This window comes from Sorex araneus, chromosome 2 (genome assembly GCF_027595985.1).
Source record: "Sorex araneus isolate mSorAra2 chromosome 2, mSorAra2.pri, whole genome shotgun sequence".
Taxonomy (NCBI): Eukaryota; Metazoa; Chordata; class Mammalia; order Eulipotyphla; family Soricidae; genus Sorex; species Sorex araneus.
Window position 1 is genome coordinate 31,237,837 of NC_073303.1, and position 19,529 is coordinate 31,257,365.

General features: G+C 48.2%; 1 pseudogene; it reads left to right on the forward strand.

The window, feature by feature from the left end:
• Positions 1-7,321: 7,321 nt before the first annotated feature.
• On the forward strand, positions 7,322-11,847 carry LOC129401621 (MARCKS-related protein-like; annotated as a pseudogene).
• Positions 11,848-19,529: the final 7,682 nt, after the last annotated feature.

Below are 19,529 nucleotides of genomic sequence, written 5' to 3' on the forward strand. Positions count from 1 at the left end.
GCAAAGCAAAGCAAAGCAAAGAAGATACTTGACATGTGCTTCACAGGAGAGGAGGAAAGACAAGTCCAGGTGAGGAAGCTGCTGAGCGGGACCCAAAAGGGCGCCAACACTCCCTGGGAACCAGTTAGAAAGGCTTGACCTCACTGCTCGCCTTGTGGGGATTCCCAGCCCTACAGAACCAGAAGCTCAGGTGAGAGGTCCAGTCTATTCAACTATCCAGGATTCTGGGGAACAGTTGAGTTAGAACACTAGAAAAGGAGTACAAAAGACTTGCCTCTCTTTAGCTCCTTTTCTTCTCTTTTCCTTTACTTGTGAAGGAACTCTCAAGCTCTACTCCAGAGGTCCAGAGGCCCGACCTGTGATTTTAGGCCAATAGTGTGTCAATTCAGTGCCAGGGATGTGAGGCTGGTGGGCCTGGCCCAGGCCACCCTGCGTGCTTGGGGCCTCCAGAGCCACACTTGAGGGGGACAAGGACAGATATGGGGGGGCGGTGCTGTGGAGAGGGGGTGGTGTGGAGAAGGACCTCATGGTCCAGGAATCATGTTGTACTAACCCATGTTGTACTCACGTTGCACTATCTCCTGGCCCCGGTTGACTTTTTTTTTTTTTTAATAACCAACTTAAAAGGAGTAATAGGAAACTGAAAGGGAAAGGTTTGACCTTATTTGTACAAATGAGACAACATTGTTTTTTAAACTTATAGCGTAGTGGCTGGAGAGATAATACAGGGGTTAAGGCACCTGCTTGACTTCGCAAGTGGCCCACCACAAACCGCCCCCCCCCCGAACTTTTGGGAGTTACTGCTGAGTACAGAGCCAGGAGTAGCCCCTGAACCTCTGGGAATTACCTACCCCATCCCCTCCAGAAGTGAAAAACCACTCCAAAAGCTATGGGCCAGAGTGATAGGACAGCAGGTAGGGAGCTTATCTTACACCTGGGAGACCATATGGGATGCCAAAGTGATCCCTGAGTGCAGAGCCAGAAGTAACCTCTGGGCATCACCAGGTGTGGCCCCAAAACAAGAACAAAAACAAACAAAAGAGAAAGTCACTGCTTGGTTTATGCTGCAGATCAGCAGCCACATTCTGTTTGGAGCCCTTGGCTCTGGATGGAACTAGCTCCCGGCCCTCTCCGTCTTACCTGCTTAGTGTTTTTTTTTTTTTTTGGCTTTTTGGGTCACACCTGGCGATGCTCAGGGCTGACTCCTGGCTCTAGCAGTCTGGAATCACTCCTGGTGGTGCTCAGGGGACCATATGGGATGCTGGGAATCGAACCTGGGTTGGTCGAATGCAAGGCAAACGCCCTACCCACTGTGCTATCGCTCCAGCCCCTGTCTTACCTGCTTAAACACTGGAAACCACCATAGCAGTGAACACTGAAACCCAGGGAGGTGACTAGACCATTGGTGGTGGTGGTATGGTTTGTATGTGCGCACACGTGTGTGTGTGTGTGTGTGTGTGTGTGTGTGTGCTGAGTTGTGATGCTGTGCTCTGAAAATTTTTAGTGTTGCAAAAACCACTGTTACCTCATTTGCAAAAACACATGGGAGGGTCGGGAAAGGAGAAAGATGAGAGATAAAGATCTAAGACAAAAACTGAAATAATTATCGACCCGGAAAAAGGGGGGCAGAGTAGCAAACCACATTTGATGGGGTGTAAGGTAGAAGACAACCAATCTTGATTTTATATATATATATATATATATATATGTACACAAGACTCAAACGCTAACAACATGTTAATAATCCCTAATACAGAGGCTTAATGGTTCCAAGATGAGATACAACAATTTTCACACACTTTTCTCTCAGGAAACCTTTTTTGGATGTTATTACTCATAACAAGCAATACAAAAGAAATAATTTATCATTTGCCTTTGGGGCAAGCGTGGGTGGTGGTGGGAAAACTCAAAATAATGGTGGTGGGAAGGTGTAATGATGGTGGGATTGGTGGTGAAGTATCGAATGTAATCAATTACTATGAACAACTCTTTGAAAATAAAATTTTTTAAAAAGGGGGTTGGGATGCTATAATGCACAATGAAAAGATAAGTATGACCTTTCCTGTTATTCTAGACAGAATTTCTTTTTAAATATTTTGGGTTTGGGGGTCACACCAATAACAGGGTACCAGGGCTGGAGTGATAGTACACCCGGTAAGGCTCTTGTCCTGCATTCAGCGGACCACGGTTGGATTCCCGGCATCCCATATGGTCCACAGAGCACCATCAGAGTGATTCCTGAGTGCAGTCAGGAGTAGCCCCTGTGGCCTAAAAAACAAACAAACAAACAAACAAACAAACAAGGAGAACAGATGGGGATGCCAGGGATCAAACCCAGGTCACGGGTGCTATACTATTGTCCCAGCCCCAGAATTCCTTTCTAACATTACATTATACCAATGGGTTTCATTTAAATTTTGGGGGGTGGGGGCTCTTTCAGGTCACACCCAGAAATGCTCAGGGGTTACTCCTGGTTCTGCAGTTAGGAATTACTCCTGGTGGTGCTCAGGGATTATATGGGATTCTGGGGATTGAACCCAGGTCGGCCGCATGCAAGGCAAATGCCCTACGTACTGGACTATCTCTCCAGCCCCATCGTTTTTATTTTTATTTCATTAATTTGGAGTGCCAGGGATCAAACCCAGGATCTCACAATAAAAGAGCTCTCATTCTTGGGAGGCCACAGCCAGCAGTGCTCAGAATTGACTCCTGGCTCTACACTCAGGGATCACTTCAGGCAGGGCTGGATCATAGGGGGCAGGGCTTGGTCATAGGGGCCTGGGGATCAAACCCTGGTTGGCCACATGCAAGGCAAGAGTCCTGCCCACTATGATGCTGTTAGGGTCCGGTGTCGATAATTTCCCCCTCTCCTAACCCATGCAAAGAGTTCAGCCAGTAATGCAACACACAAGCGGAGTTTATTAAGCCAGCTAGCTGGGGTCAAGCTTCTAGGCACGAAGACCCAAGCAAGACCACAAACAAGGGAAAAGCCTCAATATTTTGTTGTTGTTGTTGTTGTTGTTGTTGGAGAAAGGAAAATATTTTCAAGTAAACAACTTCTTACAAAGGGATGTGATGTGACACTCTTTGATACTACACACAAAATGGATTTAACAAAAATGAATTAAAGTGTTAAATATAAGCCCTGAAGCCACGAAATACATAGAAGAAATTATACAATTCAGTGTTTAACATTAAAAGCCACAAATTTCATAGTCCGTGCTTACATCATAGCCTGCACTTATGAATGTTAACAAAAACATAAGTGAAAATGCAAGTTTCAGAATTCAGAAGAAAACAGACTTTCAAATAGTACAAACAAGCACTTACAGATAGGTGATCTAGACATGTTTTCAGAACATTCTGGCAGCTACTCACCCTGCTTGTGTCTGGGTGGCTTCTATAGACAGTGAATAGCGGATATGAAACTATTTGCCAACGTGAGTTTTCAGCCCAGTTGTCCTGCCCTTGCAGATGGCCAGGGGGGAGAAGTGGAGTTTTAAGAAAAACAAAAAGGTTTAAGTAAAATAAAACGTGAAGCAAGAACCAGGCATGATGGAGTTGCTCCTGCCTCACTCCGTGTCCAACAATGCTACTGTCACTGTCACTGTCACTGTCACTGTCATCCGTTGCTCATCGATTTGCTCATGTGGGCACCGGTAACGACTCCATTTTGAGACTTGTTTGTTACTGTTTTTGGCATATTGAATACACCACGGGTAGTTTGCCAGGCTCTACCGTGTGGGTGAGATACTCTCGGTAGCTTGCCGGGCTCTCCGAGAGGGACGGAGGACTTGAACCCGGGTTGGCTGCGTGCAAGGCAAACGCCCTACTGCTGTGCTATCACTCCAGCCCAACAATGCTACTAGAAAAATAATTTTTTTTCTTTTTGGGTCACACCTGGCGATGCACCGGAGTTACTCCTGGCTCTGCACTCAGGAATTGCTTCTGGCGGTGCTCAGGGGACCATATGGGATGCTGGGAATCGAACCCGGGTCGGCCGCGTGCAAGGCAAACTCCTTACCCGCTCTGCTCTGGCTCCAGCCCCTAGAAAAATAATTTTATTTTCTAATTTTTATTTATTTATTTATTTTGCTTTTTGGGTCACACCCAGCGATGCTCAGGGGTTACTCCTGGCTTTGCACTCAGGAATTGCTCCTGGCAGTGCTTGGGGGACCATATGGGATGCCGGGGATCGAACCCGGGTCAGCCGCATGCAAGGCAAACGCCCTACCCGCTGTGCTATCGCTCCGGCCCCAATAATTTTATTTTCTAATTTAATTTGATTTTTTGGTTTGTTTTTAAAGGGTACACCCAAGTTTGATCCTGGCTCTCTGTCCAGCGGGTCACTCCTGGCAGACTTGGAGGCTCATATGCAGGGTTGGGGATTGTACTGGAGTCAGTTGCATGCAGGTAAGCACCTTAGTCCAATATACCTCTCCATCTGGTGGAACCATTTTAAGATTAGCAGTAAGGGGCCAGAGTAATAGTACAGCAGATACAGCACTTGGCTTGCACGTGGCTGACCTGGGTCTTATCCCTACATCCTATATGGTTCCCTAAGCCCTGCCAGGAGTGATCACTGAGCCAGAGCTAGGAGTGACCCCTGAGCACAACTGTGACCCAAAAATCAAAAAAGAAGATAAAATGAGCAGTAGGGTGGCAGAGCGATAGCATAGCAGTAGGGCGTTTGCCTTGCACGCAGCCAACCCGGGTTCAATTCCTCCACCCCTCTCGGAGAGCCCGGCAAGCTACCAAGAGTACCAAGCCCGCACGGCAGAGCCTGGCAAGCTACACGTGGTGTATTGGATGTGCCAAAGACAGTAACAATAAGTCCCACAATGAGAGACATTACTGGTGCCCGCTCGAACAAATCAATGAGCAACGGGATGACAGTGACAGTGACAGTGACAGAGTGGCAGAGACCAGTGGACTATAACCCACACTTTGTAAGTAGGAGCCCCAGGTTTGATCCCTGCACCACACTGGAGCACCCCTAAGTGCTGAGCCAGGAACAGCCCCTCAACAACACTGAGTGTGGCCCCAAAACCTAGAGGAACTGGGGCCAGAGTGATAGAGCAGCAGGCAGGGCACTTGCCTCGCACGCGGCCGACCTCCAGCCCCAGCAGCCCATGTGCTCCCCAGCCTGCCAGGAGCGGGTAGGGCATTTGCCTTGCACATGGCCGACCCAGCTTCGATTCCCAGCATTCCATACGGTCCCCTGAGCACCACCAGGAGTAATTCCTGAGTGCATGAGCCAGGAGTAACCCCTGTGCATCGCCTACATTTTTGACTTCCTGCGAATTCCTGGGCTCCTTCTGATAAACGGGGAGTTAACAATTGTCCATCATAAAATTCTGCCCCAGAGTTTAGGCTCACCTGGAGGCAAAGAGCCAGACAAGGATCTGTTGGATCCTTGCATTCTCAGTACCATTCTTGTCTATTGATGAGAAATGCAAAGGGCTCAATTTTCACTAAGAGGGCCTACACTCAAAAAACCTTACATTTAACTTCCCTGCATTCTCTGCTTCTTTACGGGAAAAAAAAAAACAACTACAAAAACTCCACAAAAAGAGCCATATGAACCAAGTCCTCTGCTCATTCCAACGCACACGGGGAGCTCCTTTTCCTTTCTCTTCTACTTTCCAACAAACTTTTCTACTTTCTAACTCTGAGTCTGGCATCTTTATTACTCAGTACTTTCATTCTTTTTTTCTTTGCTTTTTGGGTCACACCTGGTGATGCACAGGGGTCACTCCTGGCTCTGCACTCAGGAACCACCCCTGGCGGTGCTCAGGGGACCATATGGGATGCTGGGAATCGAACCCAGGTCGGCCTCGTGCAAGGCAAATGCCCTACCCGCTGTGCTACCGCTCCAGCCCTCAGTACTTTCACTCCTGACAATATTGAAGAACCTGGGAATTCAAAAACAAACAGTGATCCACTGTCACCACTTCAGTGCATCTGCATCAACTCTGGCACAAAAACAAAACAAAACTGCTACTTTCTTTTGTTTCGGTTTTTGTTTTGTTGTGGGGGGGGGACACACCTGGCAGTGCTCAGGGCTTACTTCTAGCTCTGAGCTCAGGGCTCGCTCCTGGTGGCTTCAGGAGACCATAGGCGGTGCCATCAGCATCAGCTGTGTGCAAGGCAACCTCCTACCCCTGTGGTTTGGGTTAGTTTCTTTGTTTTTGCAGTGCTGGGGTTTGAAAGGAGAGACACAGCAAGGCAAATGAACTACATTCCCCGGTTGCTGTTTTGGTTTTTGCTTTAGGGCCACAGCTTGTGGTATTCACAGACTACCCCCAGTTCTGTGCTTGGGGTCAGTTCAAGGTAGGACTTAGGGGGCCATCTGGAGCTGGGGATCAATCAGGGTTTCCTGCAAAGCACGTTCTCCAGCCCCTGGAGGTACCTCCTCCCCCCACCCCTCTCCCCAGGGAACCTATTTTTAGACAGGCTTGTTGCAGACAGATTGGTGCCTGTGTGGTCAATAAATTTTGCTGTGTCCTGGTCCCCTCTAGATCAGTCCAAAGGAGCTTAAAGCAGGACTGTGAGGCTGGGAAATAACCCAAGGGCAGAAGTACCTGCCTTTAGAGAGATGGTCTGAGGGCTAAGGTGCTTGCTTTGCACGTGGCCGACCTCAGTTCAATCCGCAACACTGCATAGGGTCCCCTGAGCGCTGCCAGGAGTGACCTGTGAACAGAGAGCCAGGAGCAGGCCCTGAGCACCACTGGGTGTGGCTCCAAGGCAAAAGCAAAAGTGTCTGCTCGAACGCCTTGGGATAGTTGGGCCTCGAGTTAAAGTCCCAGCACTGTGTACCTCCGTGCGTTCCCAGGGGCACTGCTCCCGGGGGTCCTGGCACACACACAAGGCTCCACATGTTAGTGATCTCTTGTAGAAGGGTTTAATGGCCCCTGAGTGAAATAAAACAATCTTCACACTCTTTCCTCTAATGAAACTTTTTTGTAGCATTTTCAGTGGTTTTTGATAACTGACAATTACAAATTAAATTATTTCAGTTCTGCTTTGTGGTGGGGGCTGGGGTTCAGGATGGAAACATCCAAAATATGGTGGTGAGAAGGACTAATGATGGTGGGATTGGTGTTCGAATTTAAGAGTAATCAAGTATTGTGAACTACTTTATAAAATAAAAAAAAATACCCCCCACCCCACAAAAAAATAAGGAAACCAACAAAGAGGAGTTGGACTCCAAATTAAAGCTCTGGCCATGAGCTGTGGAGAACATAAACCATGTTCCCTTTCCTCCCTCGAAAGCACAGGGCAGAAGCTCAGTGAGGAAACCACCCTAGACTGACTCAACATGTACATCAGAGCGAGCCTCAAGGCCACCGTGGACTGTGCTGACCATTCTAGCACCCACCAGTCTGCAACCTGCCCTCTCAAAACCAGAGTTTCCCCATGGGGCCCCAGGAACGAGCTCAGTGGGGTGCAAGTATCAGTCCCCCACGGCCTGCGTGGGGTGAGTGTGATCCCCCAGATCTGCTGTCTGTTCCTGGCAGCTCTGCAATCTGGGATTTGCCAATCGGAAGCCCCACGGCAGACAGGTGAGTAAAAGCATCTGTTGTAAAGGGTGTCACATCCCCACGAGCACCGCAACCAAAACTAGACGTGCCGGCACCTCTGTGAGACCAGCACTGCAGTCAGAACGGTTAAGGAGAGCAGGTGCAAGGGCAGCCCGAAGGACGGAGCTCAGGCTCGTGTGGACAGGAAGCCCAGGGTTAGCCACAGCACCGTGTGGTCACCTACTCATTGCAGCATTACGTCACAGGAAATGACCCCCAGTCACAGTGCCAGGAGTGCACCCAGAGCACTACTGGGTGTGACCCAAAAATCAAAATAATTTTTTTTAAATAGTAAAATAAAAAGAAACTGTGAGAGGCCAGGGAGGGCATTTTCCTTGCACACAGCCTCAGTCAGGGGTACTCCGTGTGGTTCCCTGAGCCTAACAGTGCTAACAGCCTAACACTGCTGCCCCGAGGGTCCATCAGTTGAGACCGGAAGTGAAGGGTAGAGAAAGAGCAGGTCAGAAGCTGACTCATCCCAGAGAACCACCTTCCCTGCATTCTCAGAAGAAGCACTAAAGGGGGCAAGGAGAAAGTTCAAGGTTTAAGGCATGTGACAACCCTGGTTCGAATCCCTGGCATCACATTCGGTCCCTGGAACAGAGGAGCAGAGAGCCAGGAATAGTCCCCTGAGCACAGCTGAGGATGATTTAAAACAGAAAAGAAAACTAAGAAGAAGCAGTGTGGACAGGAAAGGAAAAGAAGATGTATTTTAATTTTTTGGAGTCTATTTACACCCCCCTTCCCTCCTCTCTGTTAAGTTGTAACAATTTTGCTCTCATAGGTTTTTGTTTGTTTTTGGGGGGCCACTCCTGGCCATGCTCAGGGGTTACTCCTGGCTGTGCATCGCCGGGTATGACCCAAAAAGAAAAAAAATTGGTTTTCATTTTAGGGGGATTCGAGGAGGAAGTCACACCTGGTGGGGACTCAAGAGGTTCTCATAGGTGTGAGGACAGAATTCAACTGCATGAAAAATAGGAGTCCCCTGTGGTATCTTTCCAGAAAAATTGATCTTAGAGGATTTTTTTCCCTCAAGTACTCCTGTTTGGAGCATTCTATACAGAGAAGAGGCTGTTGCTGAGATGTTGTCAAGGCGAAAAGCCTTCAAGCTTTTGGGAGTGTCCTCTCGAAGTCTTCTTTTTTTTGTTTGTTTTTTGTTTTTTTGTTTTTGGGTCACACCCGGCAATGCACAGGGGTTACTCCTGGCTCATGCACTCAGGAATTACTCCTGGCGGTGCTCAGGGGACCATATGGGATGCTGGGAATCGAACCCGGGTCGGCCACGTGCAAGGCAAACGCCCTACCTGCTGTGCTATTGCTCCAGCCCCTGGAAGTCTTCTTTTAAAGCTGAGAGCTTGCATAGCACCAGGAGCCATGGGTTCAATTCATGGTCCCCTGAGCACCACCAGGAATGAATTTAAAGCACAGAGCAGGGAGTTGTCTCTGAAAACCACTGGCTATGGTCCAAAACACAAAACCAAGTTCTTTATTTTATTTTATTTTTATTTATTTATTTACTTATTTTTGCTTTTTTGGTTCATACCTGGCGATGCATAGGGGTTACTCCCAGCTCTGCACTAAGGAATTACTTCTGGTGGTTCTCGGGGGACCATATGGAATGCTGGGAATCGAACCCGGGTTGGCCACATGCAAGGCAAACATCCTACCCGTTGCACTATCACTCCAGCCCCACAAAACCAAGTTCTTAATAGGAGGTGTTTTGTTCCTGCTGAAGTTGTCCTCTCCTGAGGGAAGCTGACCACTTCTAGTCCGGTGCCTCTGCTTCTGCTGATGCCAGTTTAAGTCTCACCAGACTTAGTTTCTGCCTCTCAAAGAGGATCCAGACTTCAAGGTCACAGCTTCATGCTGTGCACATAGTGACTTCTTTGGATCATATCTTGGCTTTATTGCTAGTGGAAACTCATCGCCAGAGGCCTCCTATCTACCTGCCTGTTCCAAACAGAATCCACTAGAGCAGATGTTTCCCAACTTAATTCTACCTCCACCTTTCCAGAAAAAAATAAAATTACACACCGGGGCTGGAGTAATAGCACAGCACGTAGGGCGCTTGCCTTGCACATGGCCAACCCAGGTTCGATTTCCAGCATCCCATATGGTCCCCTGAGCACTGCTAGGAGTAGTTCCTGAGTGCATGAGCCAGGAGTAACCCCTGTGCATTGCCGGGTGTGATCCCCAAAAAGCAAAAAATATAAATTAATTAATAAGAAATATAAAATAAAATTACACAATGGCCTCATCCGCACCTGCAGCTACTACGGGCTCCCCTGGATTGTTCCAGCAACTCCACTGGGAACTGTGTCACCCACGTTGGGAAACACTGCAACAGAGAGAGGGTTAATGTCTAGATTTTGTGTTGAGAATTTTGAAAGTTTAGAGAGAGCAGGAGAAAGATTTTGCTTTGGCCACAATTGCATTCTGCATCTTCGAAGTCAGCCAAGAAGGTGACTTTAAAATTGCAATATTGAATTTTCCTAAAAGTTCCCCTGAGATAATGGATTGTGTGGCAGCTTCCTGGGCAAGGTAGAAGGGTAGGTCCTGGCAGTACAGAGCAGTGGAAGAACCAGACCCTAAGACTTCTTTAAAAAATTCATAAGTGGGGGGCTGGAGCGATAGCACAGCGGGTAGGGTGTTTGCCTTGCATGCGACCGACCTGGGTTCGATTCCCAGCATCCCATATGGTTCCCCTGAGCACCGCTAGTGGTAATTCCTGAGTGCAGAGCCAGGAGTAACCCCTGTGCAACGCCGGGTGTGACCCAAAAAGCAAAAAAAAAAAAATTCATAAGGGGGGCCGGAGTTGTAGCACAGCGGGTAGGGTGTTTGCCTTGCATGTGGCCAACCCAGGTTCGATCTCCGGCATCCCATATGGTCCCCCCAAGCACATTCAGGACTAATTCCTGAGTGCAGAGCCAGGAGTAACCCCTGAGCATCGCTGGGCAGCACCCAAAAAGCAAAAAAAAAAAAAAATTCATAAGGACCGGGACTCTCCCCTGCAGCGCGAGCCCAGGGCGGCTCCGGGCTGCCCCCTGCAGACCACCCCCCAACCATGGGCAGGCTCTCTGGGGCGACGTGACCGCCGAGGAGGCAGCAGGCGCCTGCCCGAGAAGGCCAACGGACAGGAGAATGGCCATGTGAAAAGCAATGGAGACTTATCCCCCCAAAGGTGAAGGGGAGTCGCCCCCCGTGAACGGAACAAAGGACACAGCCGGGGCCACTGGTGATGCCATCGAGCCCGCACCCGCTAGCCAGGGCGCCGAGGCCAAGGGCGACGCCGCCCCCAAGGAGACCCCTAAGAAGAAGAAGAAATTCTCTTTCAAGAAGCCTTTCAAATTGAGCCGCCTGTCCTTCAAGAGAAATCGGAAGGAGGGTGGGGGTGATTCCTTGGCCTCCTCGCCCATCGAGGAGGAGCAGGAGCAGGGGGAGATCGGTGCCTGCAGCGAGGAAGGTTCTGCCCAAGAAGGGGGGAAGGCTGCTGCCACCCCTGAGTACCAGGAACCCCATGCCAAGGGGGCAGGCGGAGACACCGAGGAGGAGGCAGGGCCCCAGGCCGCAAGTCGTCCTTCCCCTTGGGGCCTGAGAGTGGCCCCACACCAGCCAGCGAGCAGAATGAGTAGCTGGGTGGGGGCAGGCGGGTGATCTCTGAGCTGCAAAAACTGTGCTGTCCTTGTGAGGTCACTGCCTGGACCTGGTGCCCTGGCTGCCTTCCTGTGCCCAGAAAGGAAGGGGCTGTTGCCCCCTCCCAGCCACATTCCCCCTCCTCTCCCTCCTGTGGATTCTCCCATCATCCATCTGGCCTTCCTCCTGAGGCCAGTTGAAGGTGGTCCCTTGCAGTTTCCCAAGTTAGGTTAGCGACGTGAAATGCTCCTGGCCCCTCGCCCTCCCGCCCCCCTGTCCCGCCCCTGAAGGCAATTGCTGGTTTTCTCCCCCGGTTCTTTTCCAAGTAGGTTTTGTTTACTCCCCAAATCCCTGAGCCAGATGTGGGGTGCCTACACTCCCAAATCCTGAGTGTCCAAGTTTTCCCCCTGTTGCGTTTTTAGTCTCTTGTGCTGTGCCTCGTGGCACCTGGGCTGGTGCACACTGCCCCTGTCTGGGTTTTTGTAAATGTCTTTACTTACTCAAGTTCAAACCTCCTGCTTGAAAGTCAACTCTCTTTTGGTAAGCAAGTATTAGGCTTTGGGGTGGAGGGAGGTCTGTAATGTGAAACAACTTCTTGTCTCCCCACCCCCTCCCCTGCCCCCCACTCCCATTGTTGTAAATAACTTTTAATGGCCAAACTCCGATTTGTACTTTTTTTTTTCTAACTGCTAAAACCATTTCTCTTCCACCTGGTTTTACTGTAACATTTGGAAAAGGAATAAATGTTGTCCCTTTAAAAAAAAATTCATAAGGACCACGTGAACCCGTGATGTTTAGGAGATCCTGGCGGATGTGTGGAGAGAGGGTTTCCCTGAGACTGGGAGGCGGGGGGGTGGGGCCACAATTCTCCTGCTCAGTGTCTTTGCCAATTCTGGGACTCAGCAGTTGCAGAGGTATAGACTCAGAATCGGGGCTGGAAAGAATTATTATAATCGCCCTGTTCAAGCAGGTGACACCTGTGTGATGAAAAACATCCCAAGCTGAGAACATGCTTCTCTCTTTGTATTTTTTGTTGTGGTGGTTTTGGTTTGGGGGGTTCATGCCCAGAGGGGCTTGGGAGCTGCTCTCAGCTCAGTGCCTGAGACTCACTCCCTCTACTTTCTGTCTGTTTATAGAGGTATTAGTGTTGTCCATCCCAATCTTCCCCACGCCCTGATCTCTTCCTCCACACGGTAACCTAAGATTGTCAGAATTCAGGGGTTTGTTTTCATTGGCCATTGGCCATTCTCCTTATTTGCTTTTATATTCCACACATGAGTGACATCATCCAGTATTTGCCCTTCTCCCTCTGACTTCCCTTAACAAGACACCTTCGCTTGCATCCAAGGTGTAGGACAAACTCGGCTAGAGGGATAGTATAGTGGGTAGTGTTCTTGCTTTGCATGTGGCTTGCAAGTGCAATCCTCAGCACCCCATATGGTCTCCTGAGTCCTGTCAGGAGCGATCCCTGAACACAGAGCCAGGAGTAAGCCCTGAGTACCACCAGACATAGATTAATAATTTAAATGTATATTATATAAAGAATTAATAAAACTATTTTAAATAATGATATAAATAATAAATAACTTTTGCTTAACTTAAAAATAATAAAATAGGTTGGGCCAGAAAAATAGCATAAAATAGTATAACATGGGGACAGAAATGATAGTATGGGGGGTAGGGTATTTGCCTCACATGCAACTGACCCTGGTTCAATCCCTGGCATCCCATACGGCTCCCTGAATTTGCCAGGGGTGATTCCTGAGTGCAGAATCAGGAGTTACCCCTGAGCACCACTGGGTGTGGCCTTACAATGAGCAAAATAAATTTGGGGTTCACACCCACTGGTGCTTAGGTGCTACTCTGGCTCAGTGCTTAGGGTACCCTGCAATACCAGGAAATTGATTCTAGGCCTCGTATAGGCAAAATAATCACTTCCTGAGTCAATCCGCAGTCTCTCGCACCTTTTTGTGGTGCTTACATTTATCTGGCTTTGTGGCGGGAGGAAATCATTTATGGCACCAGCAATCTCTAAACGATAGCTAAAGCAGAGGTGCCAGGTTCAAGGAAATCTTGACTGCATTCCACACGCACAGGACACTGGGGATCTGACTCCTGACCTTGAAAGGCAGGTATTCAAGTCACTATGCTAGTCTTCTGCCCAACAATATTTTTTTTTTTTCTTTTTGGGTCACACCAGGCGATGCACAGTGGTTACTCCTGGCTCTGCACTCAGGAATTACCCCTGGCCGTGCTCAGGGGACCATATGGGATGCTGGGATTTGAACCCGGGTCGGCCGCGTGCAAGGCAAACGCCCTACCCGCTGTGCTATCTCTCCAGCCCCCCAACAATAATTTTTTATGATTTTAAGTTTCACAAGAGATGGGCCTTACCAGAAGGTAGTGCAGTCAACCCTGATTTGAAACCCTGGTGCCATACACAGTCCCCTGAGCACTGCCAGAGCTCAAACCTGAGCACAGAGCCAGCATAGCCCCTAAGCACCACCAAGGGTGACCCAAGACCCCAAAATTAAAGAATAAAAACACGGGCTAGAGAGACAGTACGGAGATTCAGGTGTTTGCCTGACATGTGGCCAATCCTGATTCAATCCCCGGCATCATTTATGGTCCCCCCCAGGCCTGTCAGGAGTAGCCCCTGAGAACAGAATCAGGATCAAGCCTTGAGCATAATGAATGTGGCTCAGAAATAAACAGTAACAAAAAATTGGGGGGGAAATGATAGATAGGCCTTGAATAAAGTTTAATTTTTTTCTTTTTCTGCAAACCTGGGGAATGAACCAAGATCCTCAAACATGTAAGGTCAGTGCTGGTGCAGGGGAGTTCCCAGGGCTACACCTCCAGGACTGTGCCCTAAGCACATAGCCAGGAGTAACCCTGAACATGGCCAGGTGAGACCCAAACAAGGGCCCTCTGTCCAAAAAAGCGGGGGAGGCAGAAACAGTAGCAGCTGTCAACTTGATTCAAATCTCTGGCACTTCATATGGTTCCCTGAAGTACTGCCAGGGGTCACTCCTGAGCATAGACCCTGGAATGGTCTCTGAGCACTCCCCCTCCAAAAATAAAAAACGGGGAGGGGAGGGAAAGGGGGGGAGACAGAGGCTGGGATATAGTTCAGTATAAAGCACCGCTTTGCCTTGAACGTGGGAGGCCCTGGGGTCCTTCCCAACACTGCCAAAAAAAGAAAAAAAAAGGGGGAGAGGTTTGAGAGAAGATATATATCCAACTTTTTTTTTTTTTTTTGCTTTTATGGGTCACACCAGGCGATGCACAGGGGTTACTCCTGGCTCTGCACTCAGGAATTACCCCTGGCGGTGCTCAGGGGACCATATGGGATGCCGGGAATCAAACCCAGGTCGGCCGCGTGCGAGGCAAACACCCTACCCGCTGTGCTATATGCTCCAGCCCCTATATCCAACTTCTTTGTGTGTCGTATCTTGTGTTTTTGGTTGTTGTTGTTGCTTATGTTTGTTTGTTTGTTTTGGCCCACACCTGGCAGTGCTCAGGGCTTACTCCTGGTTCTGCACTCAGGGATCACTCCTGGTTAGCTTGGGGTGCCACATGAGGGTCCAGGGCTGCTGTGTACAGGCAAAGGCCCTACCTGCTGTACTAATGCTCTGGTCCTTTTGTGTAATAAACTATCCAATAGTTTTATCTGTATGTTTTACATCAGTTTTGAAGTTGTTTTTTTTTTTTTGGTTTTTGGGTCACACCTGGCGATGCACAGGGGTTACTCCTGGCTCTGCACTCAGGAATTACTCCTGGCGATGCTCAGGGGACCATATGGGATGCTGGGATTTGAACCCGGGTTGGCTGAGTGCAAGGCAAACACCCTACCCGCTATGCTATCACTCCAGCCCCCAGTTTTGAAATTTGCTAGTGTTGAAAAGAAATAGGATCTCTGGGGCTGCAGCGATAGCACAGCGGGGAGGGCACTTACCTTGCACTATCAACCCAGGATCTATATTTGGCATCCTATATGGTCCCCCAAGCACCACAAGGAGTAATTCCTGGGTGCAAAGTCAGGAGTTACCCCTGAGCATCACTGGGTGTGGCCCCAAAAGAAAAAAAGAACAGATGGGGCCTGGAGTGATAGCACAGTGGGCAGGGCATTTGCCTTGCACATGGCCAACCCGGGTTCGATTCCCGGCATCCCATATGGTCCCCTGAGCACCTCCAGGAGTAATTCCTGAGTGCATGACCCAGGAGTAACCCCTGTGCATCGCTGGGTGTGACCCAAAAAGAAAAATAAAAGAACAGACATCTCGCCTGGGAGCCAGAGAGATGGCTCAGGGGCCTGGGGCGCAGGCCTGGCATGCAGGCAGTCTGGCTGAGTTCCATCACCACAGGGTCCCCAAACACTGCCAGAAGCAGTCCTGAGCACTGAGCCAGGATTACCCCTTGAGCACCATTGGGTGTGGCTCCCATTACAGAACAAAGGAAAAAATATGCGTAAGCTAAACGTGGCTTCAATCTCCTTGGAGAATGTAGTCTCATGTGATCAGTATGGAATTTTCGGGTCAGCACTGATGAGGTCGTTCTTTCGGTTCCCCAAAGGACAATAAAATAATCTGTAAGTAGATTTTTTTCCAACACCCAGGCGTAAATTATGTAAGCCTGGTTCTTCCCATATCTTGTATTCTTTTTTGCCAGAAAAAAAAACCTATAATTTTATACAGCTCTACACAGTACCTTTTTACTTCTACGTATAATTACCAATTCATTGTTTGATAGAATAAATAAGATGTTTAAACAAAATAAATAACAAGTTTATCTTATTTAATCCAGTGTCCTATAAATTAACGGCTTCGATAAGACGCACATGGTTTAATTTCTGCAGTGCTTGGATCTGTCATTATAGGTCCCTAAAGAGGTTGGGATGCCCTTACTATGGAAGCTGACAAGGATGTTTGTTTCTTGGACTTGGTTTGAAAGAGGAAAAGAAATCAGAAGAAGGGCTGGAGCGATAGCACAGCAGGGAGGGCATTTGCCTTGCACGCAGCCGATCCGGGTTCGATACCCAGCATCCCATTTGATCCCCCGAGCACTGCCAGGAGTAATTCCTGAGTGTATGAACCAGGAGTAACCCCTGAGCATCGCCGGGTGTGACACCCCCCCCCAAAAAAAAAAGACCTTTGAGAAACTACACACCAAAAAGGACACTGCCCTTTTTCTTCCTGAGAGTAGAAAATTAAGGTGCCTTCTGGCTTCAGGAGGAAGATAGTAACTCTTGTTTTATTTTGTTTCGCTTGTGATGCCAGGGCCAAAACCAGTTCCTCACACATGTGAAACAAGTGCTCTTCCACTGAGCTACATTCCTGGCCCTGGAAAAAGACTTTAGTAGTAGCAGATTTTTAGTTTTTGCCTATATCCACTAAGGATACCCCAGCTCAGAGCTGGATGGAAGGGTCACTCTCAGAGGGGGTCAGGGGCCATGTGGTAACAGGGATCAAACTCGGGGCTTCTGCTGGCAAAATTCACACTCCTGTCCTTTGAATCAGCTCTCTAACCCCAAAGAAGATATTCTTTTCCATTCAGAATAGTATGGGGAGAAGGGGAGCCCGGAGTGGATAGTATAGTGGTAAGGAGTTTACCTTGCACCCAGCCGACCTGGGTTCAATCCTTGGCATTCCATATCCCTGAGCACTGCCAGAAGTAATTCCTGAGTGCAGTAATTCCTGAGTGCAGAACTAGAAGTAACCCCTGATCATTGCCGGGTGTGACACCCACCCTCTCCCTCAAAAATAATACAGGACTGGGCAGGAGCAAAAGTTCAGTGGGTAGGGTGTTAGCTTTGCATGTGACTGACCCGGTTCTATCCCTGGCACCCCGTATGATCCCCAAGCACCACTGGGAGCAATTCCTGAGTGCAGAGCCAGGAGTAACCCCCTGAGTGCTGTGGCCTTTGTGTGGCCCCAAAACCAACAAATCAACAAAAATAATACAGGGCTGGAAAGATAGCTTAATTGGGACCAGATGGGAAGCTGGGGATCAAACCCAGGTCAGCCACAAACAAGGCAAGTGCCCTTGCTGTCCAACCCCTGAGTGCATGTTTTGATCTCTGGCACACCCATGGCACCCCATGGTTCCCCAGCACTGCCAGGACAACCCCCGAGCACAGAGCGGGAGTATCACCTAATCACAGGATGTGGCCACCAACATAGGCAGGGTGTAATGTAACACAAGCTGATTTTGAAGTAGATCTCAGCTTCTTTTTATCACCCCACCCACAGTTTAGTCACCTTTTCACAATTGCTTCTCTTTATTCAACCCAATGTCAAAGCAAGTGAGTTTCACCCTTTCTTTGGACCTTTATTTGTGAGGGGCTCAGTGTCTTTCAATGTATATAAAATGTATATTTAAGGTCCAGGGATGTGGCTCAGAAGTAGAGCATTCGTCTTGCATGTGTGAGACCCAGGGGCATCTGAACGCTTCCAGGAGTAACCCAGGTACCGAGCAGGGACTCATCCTCAGCAGGTAGTCCTATTGCCAGCTGGTAGCACAACACCGCCCCACCACACACACACACACACACACACACACACACACACACACACACACACACAGAGTCTATTAAATAAATAAATGTTGTTAATAATGATAATGATATACTAATAATTATATGTTATATTAATATATTGATATAATATATTATTAATAATAATGTATTGATTTATTTAATAGACTGTGTGTGTGTGTGTGTGTGTGTGTGTGTAAGAGAGCAACGCAGAGAGTCTCTTGCCCGTGCACCTGGCTGTCTTCCTTGGGGCCCCTCTGAGGGGGTGGGTTCCAGCTTCCTTCCATGCCCCGAGCAGAGCTCCCAAGGTCGAAGACCTCCGGAACCTAGCCACAGCCATGCTCAAGGCCCCTCTCCACACGTTCAGATGAGCCTCACGCATGAAAGTACCAGCAGAGGAACCCAGGTATGTGGGACCCGAGGCTGAGACCTCCAAGCCTGCTCGGATCGGGACTGGGCCTCTTCTGCCCAGATTTCCCATTCTCCAGTAGCTAGGAGGTCACACCCAGGGACTGCCCCCAGATTTGTGTAATCCCACCAACGGCCAACATTCAGAGACTTAAAACCAAGCTCCCTTGATTTCCTTCCTGACCCACTCATTGTTCATTGCAGCACTGTTTACAATAGCCAGAATCTGGAAAAAACCAGAGTGCCCCCAAACAGATGACTGGTTAAAGAAACTCTGGTACATCTACACAATGGAATACTATGTAGCTGTCAGAAAACATGAAGTCATGAAATTTGCATATAAATGGATCAACATGGAAAATATCATGTTGAGTGAAATGAGTCAGAAAGAAAGAGACAGACATAGAAAGATTGCACTCATATGTGGAATATAATGTAACTGAGAAGTACAAGTTGGCAACGATGCAACTTCTGGCAGATATCCCTCTGGACTTAGTTACTAAAATACTAAATTACAGAAACCCAAAACTGAGAGGCCGCTAAGTGTGGTCACTCGACCTCATACCTCTTCATCCTCAGCAATGGAAAACAAATTATCTAATGCTTCCTTTTCAGCAGGTCTGACTTTAGGGGAGAGACTCTCCAAACAATAATAGTGAGTTTTGTTGAAATATTGTATGCAATCAAAGTGGAAGTAAAGTGAAATTTATTAGTTACACAGGCGGGGGGGGGGCTAAGGGTGGGAGGGCTAGGGATGTGGGGGGTTAGGGGTGTGGGGGGGAGGGGTGGAGCTATACTGGGATTCTTGGTGGTGGAATATGAGCACTGGTGAAGGGATGGGTATTCGAGCATTGTATAACTGAGATTTAAACCTGAAAACTTTGTAACTTTCCACATGGTGACTCAATAAAAAATTAAAAAAAAAATAAATAAAATATGTATAACAAATTAAAAAAAAAAACAAGCTCCCAGAAGCACGCGGCCACTTTGTGGCCACGTTACATCTTATAGCCTAGTTCTCCCTCTGGGAGAACCTGGCAAGCTAACGAGACTTTCCTGCCCACATGGGAGAGCCTCAAAAACTCCCTATTGTGTATTAATATGCCAATATGCCAAAACAATGCTGAGTCTCATTCTCCTAACCCTGAAAGAGCCTCCAATGGCAGCATCATTGGGAAAGACAAGTAAAGAGAGGTTTCTAAAATCTCAGGGCTAGGACGAATGGAGACGTTACTGAGACCACTCAAGAAATTCGACAATCAACGGGATGATGATGATAATGATTATTATTATATTGAATATATTATATTTATACACTATATGTTATATTAATATATATGTGATATATTATAATATATAAAATATTAAAT